This window comes from Corythoichthys intestinalis, chromosome 14, assembly GCF_030265065.1.
Source record: "Corythoichthys intestinalis isolate RoL2023-P3 chromosome 14, ASM3026506v1, whole genome shotgun sequence".
Lineage (NCBI taxonomy): Eukaryota > Metazoa > Chordata > Actinopteri > Syngnathiformes > Syngnathidae > Corythoichthys > Corythoichthys intestinalis.
Genome location: NC_080408.1, coordinates 32,064,773 through 32,079,892, shown reverse-complemented (window position 1 = coordinate 32,079,892; position 15,120 = coordinate 32,064,773).

Below are 15,120 nucleotides of genomic sequence, written 5' to 3'. Positions count from 1 at the left end.
TTTCCACTCTAATTTGGAAATAAATTCTTTAAAAATCAAACAATGTTATTTTCTGTTTTTTTTTTCACATTCTGTCTCTCATGGTTGAGGTTTACCCATGTTGACAATTACAGGCCTCTCTTAATCTTTTCAAGTAGGAGAACTTGCACAATTGGTGGTTGACTAAATACTTATTTGCCCCACTGTACTTGTACAAAATGGTGGCCCTTGCACAACTCTGCCTGTGTATATGGTGCACCCCTCCTAAACATTAACTTCCATTGACATCATTGAGGGAAGCAGCCAAAGAACACAAGTGGACTCTGAAGTGTGGGGTCAACACCTGCTTATGCAACACCCCCCCCCCCAATCCAACAGGGCCTGAGGTCTCAGCAGTATTGATCCCTCTATTTGATTTCCTTTGTCCAGTATTGCAACATTTTTTTTAAGTTGTAGAGAGAGGTCATTGATTGATTATGCAATCAACTCCTTGGTTGCCATTGATGGCGAGACATGTCCAATTTCAACTTCTACTGCCGTCAGTGGCAAAGAATCGGTTAATTGGTAAAGTTAGAGGTTGTGTTATCAAAGGTGCTCGTTGGCGGTCTCACTTGGCCTCTGGCACCTTTTGTTCAAGCCACAAAAAACTCCGATGAACTGTCATTTGTGCACAGCGAGGGGGGTGAGCGCTCCTTTATTTGTACAGCTGCAAATCCCTTGCTTACAATAGGGTTTTTCTCCAAAACGGACTGGACAACAACCTATTTGCTGTTGGAACACACTCAAAAGGGGGAATTATTGATCTTATAAAGTACTTTGAACATGCTGCGCAACTTGTGAGAGAAAAAGCTCTTAGGCCTGTAAAGTGGGATGAAATTAATATTCAACCGCCTGATGAATTAGAAAGTTTGCACGATTAAAAAGAAATTGAAAGTCTATAATTTGAATGGTGTTTGTCATGGAAATTAGTGTTGCACCGATTCCATTTTTTGGCCCCGATACTGATACCTGGCTGTGCAGTTTCGGCCGATAACGATACGACTCCGTATATAAATATATACAGTGGGGAGAACAAGTATTTGATACACTGCCAATTGAAAAACCCATTGGGGCCCACTGTATATGGCGTTAAACACTCAGGTGACTTTAAGTTCCGCTCTGAGACCCCCAATTTGGCCAAAGTCAAAACTGTCCAACATGCATGTGTATCATTGGAAAGCTTAAAATCTCAATTTTCTGGGGGAAGAATTTTTTTAAACAGGAGGGCATTTAAATTTTTTTTTTCTTTTTTTTAAACAGCAAAACCCTATCTGGAGAGCATGCGAGAGCAGAATTACAGACGGCATGACTTTAACGAGATATTATCGCGTACTTACCTTGTTTCGATCCAAAAACTCCATGTAGCATGTATCACTTAGTGTCAAGACACAGCTGTGAATGGCCACAGCTGGATTTTGGGGGGAATTTATGGGTGAAACATGGTAATATAACACACATCGCGATGAGAAATCGCAGACATCAAGGAGAGGTCGAGGTTTTCTTTTTCATATATTTACCCTTTTAAACTTTTTTTTTTTCTTTATTTGGAACGATTATCATCTTAACATATCGGAGAAAATGCAGCAGTAACAAAAAAAAAAAAAAAAAATACATTTAAGCAATAGTTATGAGGTAGATATCCGTGACTTTTTTTTTTTTTACAGACGCCATTTTTTTCATTGTGACGTAATGTGTTTAAAAGTTTAAAATATGCGAGTGCATAATTTTTTAGTCGTTTTTTTTTTTTTTTTTTAAACGAAATATTAGACATCAATTAATGATTCTAAGCTAAAACTGACAGACATTTTGAATAATAAATATAATTAATTACCTTTGTCTTATGGCTGGGTTGAAACAAAAGCGTTTGCGCGACGTCTGTAAACGGGGGGTTCCAAATTAAAACAAATTAAAAATAGTTCGGTGGCTTAATGCGCCATGAATCTGCTTATTCCAAATGTCTGTCATTTTTACCTTCGAATCGTTAATGTCACAATGAAAAAATATGGCGTCTGTAAAAAAGTCACAGATATCTACCTCATAACTATCCCATTAATTGTATTTTTTTGTTACTGTCGCATTTTCCCCAATGTGTTAGATGATAAATAATCAAACATAGAAAAAGAAAAAAAAAAAAAAAGTTTAAAAGGGTAAGTATATGAAAAAGAACATCTCGACCACTCCTTGATGTCTGCGATTTCTGCATCGCAACCCTTGTCATATTACCATGTTTCACCCATAAAATCCCCCAAAAATCCAGCTGTGGCCATTCACAGCGGTGTCTTGACACTCGGTGATACATGCTACATGGAGTTTTTGGATCAAACAAGGTAAGTAAGCGATAATATCTCGTTAAAGTCATGGCGTCTTTAATTCTGCCAACGCGTGTTCTCACCTCCAGATAGGGTTTTGCTGTTTAAAAAACCCGAATTTTCGCGTAAATATAAATTAGCCCTTTAAGTACCCCTAAATCTCAAAATAACTACTCAAAAACAAGTATTATACATCCTTGTACTGTCCGCGCCAAAACTTTGGAACTAAGTTCCAGCTAGGCAACAAGCTACACTGTAATCTTTTCCCCCTTTGTCACTCAGCTGTGCGACTTCCTCATGGGAGCAAATGCGCTCTTCCTCGTGTGTGCACGTGCGCTCTTCTTCATATGTACATGCACTTTTACTCGCGTGCGGAAGTACTCCATACTCTACACTTCCTGCACAAAAATAAAAGCATGCATCACAAAACAAATGGCAACATTATAATCCAAAACACAGTTTGACAAAGGGCAGAACTGTCATGTCAATTAAACAGAGTAAAAATAAGATACTGTGAGTAGAGGCATGCAAAATTTCTGATTCTTAGATTATTCGCGATTCGGCCGTGGAAGATTCGAGAACGATTCACAAACATCCAAATTCTGATTATTGAATTATACCAACTAAAGCAGAACTAAAACACAGTCAGCGCGGTCTTCAGGACGCAATGAGGAACGGACCGAGGGTGAATATCATGTTCAAGTCATGCTGCTAGATACAAAAAAATACAATACCTGACTGCGGCCGACAGCTGTTTCAAACAACGCCCAGTTGCTAGTTGCTACAAACATACGTCCATATACAGCTATGGTAGATATCACATATATATAGAACTAGATGCAAAATAAATGACGATGGCGGCGTTAGAAACTGTAAAGAGAACTAGATGCAAAATGACAGACTTGTTGTTTAGTAGTTGCCGCGTTAGTAAACAGCCGCCATTTTAAAGCAGTAGACTTCTCTAGAAGGCTCTGTTGTAGCAAACCTAATTAACTATTTATCTAAAATACTCCTAAATCGGCAAAATCTTGACTTGATTCTATCTTTTCATGATGAAACAGTTTTAAAACTTTGACCAGTGTTGTTAATAACGGCGTTAGAATATAACGGCGTTACTAATGGCGTTATTTTTTTCAGTAGTGAGTAATCTAATTAATTACTTTTCTCATCTTGGCAACGCTGTTACCGCTACTGAGGATGGAAAGGCGTGCGTTATTATGCGTTACTATATTGGTTGAATGACACGAGGAAAGTCTGAAGGAGACTGACTCACCGAGACAGAGCAGAAGTGGGGAGGAGGCAAAAAAGTTCTGACGCCAAGCTAACGCGATGCTAGGTGGCTCCAATAATACCTGACTGTAGCCGATAGCCAACAAACTACGCCCACATGATATGGTAGACATAGTAGATATCACATACAGTGCCTTGCAAAAGTATTCGGCCCCCTTGAATCTTGCAACCTTTCGCCACATTTCAGGCTTCAAACATAAAGATATGAAATTTATTTTTTTTGTCAAGAATCAACAACAAGTGGGACACAATCGTGAAGTGGAACAACATTTATTGGATAATTTAAACTTTTTTAACAAATAAAAAACTGAAAAGTGGGGCGTGCAATATTATTCGGCCCCTTTACTTTCAGTGCAGCAAACTCACTCCAGAAGTTCAGTGAGGATCTCTGAATGATCCAATGTTGTCCTAAATGACCGATGATGATAAATAGAATCCACCTGTGTGTAATCAAGTCTCCGTATAAATGCACCTGCTCTGTGATAGTCTCCGGGTTCTGTTTAAAGTGCAGAGAGCATTATGAAAACCAAGGAACACACCAGGCAGGTCCGAGATACTGTTGTGGAGAAGTTTAAAGCCGGATTTGGATACAAAAAGATTTCCCAAGCTTTAAACATCTCAAGGAGCACTGTGCAAGCCATCATATTGAAATGGAAGGAGCATCAGACCACTGCAAATCTACCAAGACCCGGCCGTCCTTCCAAACTTTCTTCTCAAACAAGGAGAAAACTGATCAGAGATGCAGCCAAGAGGCCCATGATCACTCTGGATGAACTGCAGAGATCTACAGCTGAGGTGGGAGAGTCTGTCCATAGGACAACAATCAGTCGTACACTGCACAAATCTGGCCTTTATGGAAGAGTGGCAAGAAGAAAGCCATTTCTCAAAGATATCCATAAAAAGTCTCGTTTAAAGTTTGCCACAAGCCACCTGGGAGACACACCAAACATGTGGAAGAAGGTGCTCTGGTCAGATGAAACCAAAATTGAACTTTTTGGCCACAATGCAAAACGATATGTTTGGCGTAGAAGCATCACCCTGAACACACCATCCCCACTGTCAAACATGGTGGTGGCAGCATCATGGTTTGGGCCTGCTTTTCTTCAGCAGGGACAGGGAAGATGGTTAAAACTGACGGGAAGATGGATGCAGCCAAATACAGGAACATTCTGGAAGAAAACCTGTTGGTATCTGCACAAGACCTGAGACTGGGACGGAGATTTATCTTCCAACAGGACAATGATCCAAAACATAAAGCCAAATCTACAATGGAATGGTTCAAAAATAAACGTATCCAGGTGTTAGAATGGCCAAGTCAAAGTCCAGACCTGAATCCAATCGGGAATCTGTGGAAAGGGCTGAAGACTGCAGTTCACAAACACTCTCCATCCAACCTCACTGAGCTCGAGCTGTTTTGCAAGGAAGAATGGGCAAGAATGTCTGTCTCTCGATGTGCAAAACTGATAGAAACATACCCCAAGCGACTTGCAGCTGTAATTGGAGCAAAAGGTGGCGCTACAAAGTATTAACGCAAGGGGGCCGAATAATATTGCACGCCCCACTTTTCAGTTTTTTATTTGTTAAAAAAGTTTAAATTATCCAATAAATTTTGTTCCACTTCACGATTGTGTCCCACTTGCTGTTGATTCTTGACAAAAAATTAAAATTTTATATCTTTATGTTTGAAGCCTGAAATGTGGCGAAAGGTTGCAAGGTTCAAGGGGGCCGAATACTTTTGCAAGGCACTGTATATATAGAACTAGATGCCAAACGACAGACACGGCGGCGTTAGCAACATCTACAGTATAGGAACTAGATGCGTTAGTAAACAGCCGCCATCTTAAAGCAGTAGACTTCTTAGGAAGGCTCTGTTCTAGAGAACCTTCCTAGCGAACCTAAGTAAGTTTTTATCTAAAATCTCCTAAATCGGCAAAATCTTTACTTGAATCTATCTTTAAATGATGAAACAGTTTTAAAACTTCCACATGTCAAAGGTAGACAGAAGGGAACTAATAAATATGGGATGCAATTTTAACAACTTTTAACGGTTGATTCAGGGTAAAGGGTAAATTAGGGTAAAGAATTGGGCTAGGGCAGGGGTGAAAGTGGTTAGAATTTCTTGCCGGAACTCCCCGAAGTGAAGGTCACCACGGAGCCATAAATTCTATTTATTTATTTTATTTTTTAAAAAAAAATTTGGGGGGGGGGCAAAACTACTGAAATGCAAAGAAAACTGTTTTGGTCAATTATTTCTATAACATACAAACACTGATTTTCATTCAAAATTGTATTTTTTTCCAATGATTTACAAAATAAAAGTTAACAAAAACAGCTATAACCCCAACCTCCATCTCCTAATTTCTATTTTCCCTCATTTCCTCACATACTACATGCCAAATCTCAATTTTAACTACTTAAGAACATAAGATGTATATTGAAATTGAAGATAATGTAAACATTTACTTTTTGTTGTGTGTTTTAATAATAAAGATATAAGTAACATACATTCAGAAAAAATAAGTACAAATGACTTATATTATGCAGAGTGAAATGGAATATATTTTGAAGATCGCACATCTGAACCAATCAGAGCTAACTATCTCTGGTGATCACATGTCAGTATGTCAGCCAATTGAACATATAAATGAGTCCAGGCGTTTTGCTTTGCTGCGTGGATTCGTCAGACTCGGATAACTGCAGCAGCTGGGGAAACCTCCATGCCGTCCGTGGAATAAAATAAATAATAAATATCGGTGGAAACGGATTACCCTACACAGCACTTTATTATGCTTGTTGTTAACACTTGTGTATGTAAATTTGATGTTGGTAGATTGTTTTCTTCTTGTAGATGAAATTCTTGGTTGGGCAGTTTTGTATTTTTCTTTTTTTACATCGCGTTTTGACAGTTGCCATCATATTTTCAGACTCAAAGCACCATATACCGGAACTGCGTTCCTGACCGTTCCCGCTCACTTTCACCCCTGGGCTAGGGCCAGTTGTCCCAACAACCTTTTAAACTTCACATAGTGTTACCTGTTTTTTTTTTTCTTTTTGAGGGGGAAAAAAACAAAACATGAAAATTATCACCAGTTACTTTGCCAAGTAACTAATTACTCTAACATTCAGGTAACTGAGTTACTAACGCAATTACTTTTTGGGAGAAGTAATTTGTAACTATAATTAATTACTTTTTTAAAGTAAGATTAACAACACTGACTTTGACATGTCAAAAGTACACAGAAGGGAAATTATAGAATAACGGGAGCAATTTTAACAACTTTAACGGTTGATTAACATCATTAAATTTATTGAATGTATTTTAAAGCTGCTGATACAGCATGGGGACTTGAGTATTTTATTTACTGTTTTTAACTGTTAACTTGATACCGAAATATTAGTTTGGTTTAGCCTGAGAGGATTTTTGAACAATTTTGGAACTAATGTACAAAACATTAAAAGCAGGGGGAAACATCAATAATCGATTAATAATCGAATTGGAGCCTCTTAATCGTAATCGAATCGTTAGGTGCCCAAAGGTAAGGTACTGTTTACGCAGCAAAAAAAAAAAAAAAAAAAAAAAAAACAACCTTGCTATATATGGCATTTCATTTCACCTGAACAAAGCCTTCATCTGCATCCAAAATGTAAAAAAAATAGTGAATGTGACACCAGGAAAAGTTAAATAACTTTAAAGAAGGTGTGGCGATTTTATTTTTTCTTCCTTGTACTTGTGTTTGAGCCTATCAGCATTTACGTGATATGCACTAACAGTGCCTGCTAACGTTGAGGCACAAAGGTCAGAATATTTGTCATTGACATGTAACAGAGTGTAATATAAGTAAATATGATAAACGATTTGTCCCCACCTTTATATCCTGGTCTCTTACACCGATTCTTTTTCCAATGACGCTAAATCTAATTGTTGTCTCAGCCGCTCTGTCGTCCAATACATAATTTGAGGAAAGACTTTTCGTTCGGACTAAGCAACTTCATTTGCCATTTTCATTTGCCTCAAGGCCCAAAACTGATCAGCCTACAGCGATCTCTGGCGTTCTGGCATCCTGGCTAATAGTCTGTAAATAATGTCCAGCACAAAGAAGCTTGGGAGTAGGAGTGGGAACCTCTTGGTACCTCACGATACGATATGATTTGCGATTCAAAGCTCACGATAACGATGATCTGATGATATGGCGGTACAATGATTATCGATACATTGGTCAGGAAACCATTCTAGAATATTCTACAAACAACTAATAAACAGACAAACAAGCTTCTGCTATAAATTGGAATGAGTTTATCACTAGTTGACGTCCAATCCATTTGAACTTCAAACGGATTGAACGTCTATGGCCGTCAGTGGCAGCCAATGCCAGGCAATGAGGTAATTTTGGGCTATTTAAGGTCATTTACCTGTTGGTTTTCAGTTACTTCCTGTTGATTTTGGGGTATTTTACGTATCACTTCCTGTTTATTCTGAGTATTGAACAGGAAGTGACCTGGGAATCACCCAAATGAATAGGCAGTGACTCAAACTCAACAGGAAATGACCTATAAATGCCCCAAAAATCGGACAGAATGACTGTGAATGCTCTGGTTTCGAATGAACGGACGTTCCCAGTAGGGCTGTCAAAATGATCGCGTTAACGGGCGGTAATTAATTTATCTAATTAATCACGTTAAAATAATTGACGCAATTAACGCACATGCCCCGCTTAAACAGATTAAAATGACAGCACAGTGTCATGTCCACTTGTTACCTGTGTTTTTTATCTCCCTCTGCTGGCACTAGGGTGCGAATGATTTTATGGGTTTAAGCACCATGAGCATTGAGTAATTATTGACATCAACAATGGCAAGCTACTAGTTTATTTTTTTTGATTGAAGATTTTACAAATTTTATTAAAGCGAAAACATTAAGAGGGGTTTTAATATAAAATTTCTATAACTTGTACTAACATTTATCTTTTAAGGACGTCAAGTCTTTCTATCCATGGATCGCTTTAACAGAATGTTAATGTCATCTTGTTGATTTATTGTTATAATAAACAAATACAGTACTTACAGTGCCCTCCATAATTATTGGATTTATAATAATTTGTTTTTCTAAATAATATGGGACCTTAATGGAAAAAACGAGAAAAATCCAACCTTCAATACAAGTGCATTTATTCAGTTGGGAAAAAATCCCACATAAAGAAATAATTATTTGACATCAAATAATGTGTGTCACAATTATTAGCATTCCTTGTGTTAATACTTTGTACAACCCCCTTTTGCCAACAAAGCAGCACCTAATCTTCTCCTATAATGTTTCACAAGATGGGAAAAGACAGAAAGAGGGATCTTCAGCCATTCCTCTTTGCAGAATCTCTCTAAATCATCCAGAGACCTGGGTCCTCTCCTCTGTACTCTCCTCTTCAGCTCACCCCACAGGTTTTCAATGGGGTTGAGGTCTGGGGACTGAGATGGCCATGGGAGGAGCTTGATTTTGTGTCTTGTGAACCCTTTCTGTGTAGATTTGGCCATATGTTTAGGGTTACTGTCTTGCTGAAAGACCAAGTGACGACCAATCTTCAGCTTTCGGGCAGAGGGCAACAGATTTTGATTTAAAATGTCCTGGTATTTCAAAGTATTCATGATGCCATGCACCCTAACAAGGTTCCCAGGGCCTTTGGAAGTGAAACAGCCCCACAGCATCACTGACCCACCCCCATACTTCACAGTGGGTATGAGGTGCTTTTCAGCATGCACATCTTTCGTGGCACGCCAGACCCACTGAGTGTTTGTTGCCAAAAAGCTCAATCTTGGTTTCATCTGACCAAAGCACACGGTCCCAGTTGAAGCCCCAATACCGCTTGGCGAACTCTAGACGTTTGCGTTTATGATTGTGAGTGAGGAAAGGTTTTCTCCGTGCATGCCCCCCAAACAGCTTGTTGGCATGTAGACAGCACCTCATACCCACTGTGAAGTATGGGGGTGGGTCAGTGATGCTGTGGGGCTGTTTGATTTTTTTCCCCACTGAATAAATGCACTTGTATTGAAGGTTGGATTTTTCTCTTTTGTTTCCATTAAGGTCCCATATTATTAAGAAAGAAAATATTAGAAGCTAAAAAACACAATATTATAAATCCAATAATTATGGAGGGCACTGTATGTACAGTATGTTGAATGTATATATCCGTCTTATCTTTCCATTCCAAAAATAATTTACAGAGAAATATGGCATATTTTATAGATGGTTTGAATTGCGATTAATTAGTATTAATTAATTTTTAAGCTGTGATTAACTCGATTAAAAATTCTAATCGTTTGACAGCCCTAGTTCCCAGTCTAAATGGATTTGGCGTCGTGCACCGTCAATGCAGCCTAACTGAGACACTATTATGGTGGAAGATTTTGGTAGCAACTTGTTGGTTCCTTTTTATTTTATTTTTTTCAAGACATTGACACCTTTTTAAAACGGTATCTCGATTCTTGGCAGGAACATATCGATAACCTTTTGTAATACAAAGTATCACGATATATTACCATTTCGATATTTTGTCACACCCCTACTTGGGAGTATTTGACTTTAAATTTGTCCCAAACTGTCTGCCACTTGGAGTGTCATTGTCTGTGTTTAAACATAGTTTTCTCTATTTTCATAGTTCAAAGAAATTCCTAACTTGCATAATTCGATTATTTGCTCTTTCACATGAAGCTAATTTGGACTAAAACATTGCTCATGCTTGTATTAGCTAGTAACTAATTTATAAAACCCAAAAAATGACTCAGCCAGTGATCAGAACTGGAAGGAATTGCTTCATTTTATCGAATGTTGACGTAAAACTTGATGTTTTAATATTAAATGTCAAACATAACAATTAAATTCAATATTTATCACGATTTAAATTGGAATTATCACCTTGTAAAGTGAGGCTGGCCTTCACCCAAGGGCAGTCTATCGATTATTTATGGCCAAATTTGTAGCTTACAAAATGTCTCATTGGCACCTCTTCAGGCACTGTGGGAACAGGAACTGTGTGGGATGATTTTGGAGGAAGTATGGGAGGCTACACTAAGAAAGAGTTCATTCCTCATCAATTTGCGCACGGCATGGTCTTATTCAGTGCAAAATTATCCATAGAGTACACTGGACTAAGGACAGATTGTCCAAGATTTATAAAGATATTGCGCCCACCTGTGCACAATGTAACCGTTCACCAGCTAATCATATCCACATGTTCTGGTCTTGCCCATCGTTATATAACTTCTAGGTGGAGGTATTTAAGACAGTCTCAGAAATATGCCACAGACAAATAAGTCCAGACCCCACCATAGCACTGTTTGGAACATTCTCATCTGTGCTGGATTTATCCAAGATGGATCAGGATAGAATTGCCTTTGTTACCTTTTGGCAAGCCGACTGATACTACTTGCATGGAAATCTCCCATCTCACCATCTCACACACTTTGGATAAAGTCAATTTTATTTAAACTGTGTTCACCTTGAGAAGACGCTTGGGGGCTGCGGAAACAAATTTTATGCAAAGTGGACTCCTTTCTTGACGTATGCTAGGGCCTTGAATAGAGCTGTCCCGACTAGTTGACGTCATCGATGACATAAACCCGTCGACGAGTACAACATCCCGTCGACGGTTAATGAAGGGTTAAAAACATATGCATGCAAAGTTCAGAAGTCGGACGTTCTGTATACAAACAGGGAAAGCGGCACAAAGCCAAAAAAGCGCACCAGAGTGTCCAAAACATTGACATATGTCAAAGAAACAAAGGAAGGTACACTGTTGTATCCTGTCTCTTCAATGCCAAGCTTGGCTGCCCGTCGGCCGTGAATAAACCTACGCTGTCACCCAGTTGTCATTGTCGAAGACGACAGGAGTAAGTCCATCTAACTAACTAACGACATGTTTCATTGAAGTTGCTAAGCCTGTCGCGATATGCAATGAGTCCATTTATCGCATGGTAAATAAAAATGAGGGCGGTAATTTTCACAGCTGCGTTTTATCGCTGCGCGCGCATGCATGCGTGTGCGTGGATACATTTGTGCGTACGTGCTGATGGCATATGAGACTCCAGTTCCTTTCTCTTATCAACACGCTGTAGAATTAAAGTTCAGACATACAAAATAAGAAAACAAATCTATATTAAACAGTGGAAATGTTAGCACTGCTACATTGAGCTGAATGGGGAAAAAAAGGCAACCTACTTTAGCCTGATATAAAACATTGGCAGTCTTCTCCAAAACGCAAACTTGCGGTTAAAAGGTGACACTTCAAACATGAAAAATCGCTGGTTAACAGCATTTGCAAACGAAAAAAAAACAAACAAAAAAAACACATGCAATGACAAAAAGTGCTTTTCTTGCGGAGTGTAAAGCTTAAGTTAGCTGTTTAGCAAACATACTTCCGGTGAACATTTCAAAACAAAAGCATGTCATGTTCGTCATATAAATAACAATTTCTGGAGTTAATCCCACATACTTCGGATTCTACACTAAGAATACCTTTAAAATGACATCCTTTATGAAAAATCTGATTGGCAATGAATAATTATTTTAATTGTTATAATATTATTATATATTGTACTATACTATAATAATAATGCTAGGTGTTTTTTTTTTTTAAGAATTGTTTTGAATCATGTTGGAAAGGCGAAGTCAGTGTTCTGAATCTGTTTACATTCCATTCTTTTGCACTAGTTAATTCTATCAGCATTTGAACTCAGTTTATTTGTGATTTATTTTTGTTATTTACGTGTTTATTTGTACTTTAATAATTTAAGTGTTCCAAAATGTTATTGTGAATTGATGAGCGTCAACAAAAATTCCATTGCTAAATTAGTAAAAAAATAATAATAATAATAATTTTTTTCTTTTAATTATTAGTCGACTAATCGTAAAAATAGTCGGCTGACTAATCGGGAGAAAATTAGTCGTCTGGGACGGCCCTGTCCTTGAACTTTCCTCAGATTCCGGAATAACAAGTTTTTTTGTTTGTTTTTGTTTTTTATTTTTTTCTTTCCTGTTAGTGACAGGTGTTATTTGGACACACCTCCCACCGGACCCAAAAGCTCATATATACATTGTCGCATGCTGTGGAGCGCTGTGTAGGGCTATTAGGTGCTGCTGAACTGTAGAGAAATTGTACTATTATACAGTATTCTTTATGTCTGACAAGGTGCTGTTTGTGTGTATATGTGGTTTTTTTGGGGGGTTTTGCATGTATGTCTAGACATCAAGGTACATAGTCAGGGGTGCACATAAGTGGTCCGCATGCGTGCATGCGTACCGGACATAGACAAACGCGCTGGCCCTCAACGGCTTCAATACGCTTTTGCGTACCAATGGCTGACAACTGTATTTGCGGCAGACACGAGAAAATCACTTTCTCTCGGCCCCACTGAGTAATTATTTCCGTGATCCCCCACCCCCGTCAAAAGACAGACAGACGACAGAGACATCACCGGAGCTACCGAAAAAAAGGACTTTTGCTGAAAAGTGGCTGCAGGAGGTACCATGGCTAGAAGCAAATGATGCTCGCACGGAAATGTGGTGCAACATTTGCCGTGAGAATCCCAATGTCGCTAATAAGAGCAGCGCATTTTATGTAGGGTCAAAGAATTTTAGCCATCCAAACTTTGAAAAGCACGAAAAAAACAGCATGTGGCAATTAAGCAAACTATCGATGTCAGATAGGACCCCACTCGCCCTATGGACAAGTGGCGGAATAAAGTTATTGTAGAACAGCGCCATGCGCTGACAAACGTGTTTTTGCTCGCATTTCACAAAGCTAAACATGCACGTTCAATGAGCTCGTATGAGGAGGACATCCCATTTTTACAAAGGCTTGGAGTTAATGTGAGAGCCGCATATGAATGCCCTTTATTTTGAATTGGTGCTTTTATGTTTATTTCTTTACATTTCCCCTCAAAGTAATGGCAATTTTGTTGTGCCAGTTGATGTTAATCAAGCGTTAATTGTTTATATAATTAATTAAAGGTAATTGGCTCTAAGTAAAGCTTGTCATAATTTTATCGCATCAGGCGGGTCGGCTCTCAAGCTCAATGAGGACCAAGTCACATCTCCAGGTCCTCCTCTGAGAACCTGGGCAAAAAAATTATGTGCACCCCTGTACATAGTGTACCAGTTGGACTCCATTGCTGAGAAATGCATGTTAAATTCAAAATGTGACTGAAAAACAATAAAAAGAATTGAGGACAAAAAAAATTGAACAAAAAAAAAAGTGAGGCTGAAGTGTTTTCTGGTAGCCTATAGACCCCAATCACGTGATGTCACAACTCCGCCCCCTGACTGGTGCCGCCATATTGTCCGTCAGCTCATAGTGTTTACCTATTACCGCTACGTACATTCCTCCTATTACTGCGTGTTTTTCTGCTTGTCTAAGGAATCACCGCCTAGTGAACGAACCCCAAAACCTTCCTGACAATCGTTAACTTTGATTAATCAAAATGGAAAAGGCATGTGTGGCGGTTGGTTGCAGTAACAGAGAAGATAAATGGTCATTTTAGTAGTTGCTGTGAGCCCATTGTTAAAAGGGCAAATCTCTAAAGCAGCATGTTTTTTTTTATCTCGGTCCATGATGGGTTTGTGTCGACAGCCGCCAGACAGCGGCGAAAACATCAATATGATGCCAACATGATCGCAGACATCATCAGACGCAGACTACGAAGCTCGTCGCCACGGTCGCGCAGCAAGAACGTGAGCACAACAACAGGTGTTGTGCCGAAAAATAGCCGCCCTGCGTGAAATGTCCCTCCTGACGGGAGCGCCCACACGGAAACGACTTTTTGTACCGTGAATATGTATTATTTTACTCTGCTTGAACTAATAAATGTCATACCTGTGTGATTGTCATTGGGATATGGTCGTGAAAACCTGTAGACTAATACATTTCTGTTCAAAGATGGTTAAGTGGCCCAGTCCACGATTTGTTACTAAAATACATTACTAATATTTTGTGTCATTTAATTATTTAAAACTGATCTTAAAGTCGTAAATCCATTACTGTACCATGAAAACATTTGATGTTTTCACGTCAATAAAGCGTTATAAATAAGCACTCCCGGCAGGGGGAACATTTCACGCGGGGCAGCTATTTTACGACACACACTTCGGCCGATTTTGGTTACCAGACTCCTCATCGTGACATAAACTGGAGTATGATTGGAAATTTTGTGGTCTCAGGACGAGCTCTGACGCACGGGACCGGACGGGAGGAAACATCGGTTTGGGGCTTTGGGCATCAAATATGGATCTGACAACTGGTTCGACCGAAGCTTTTCCAAATAACGGCTTTTATGCAACTCATCCAATGAGTTTACAGCGTCTGAAAGCACCGGGGCTTCCATAATTTGCAAGTGAATCCACCTTTACAAACTACTATCATTGACAATACGACACACAATGACGGACAATATGGCGGCACAATACAGCGATCACGTGATTGTGTGACGTTGGTGATTGGGGTCTATTATTATGCCTCTG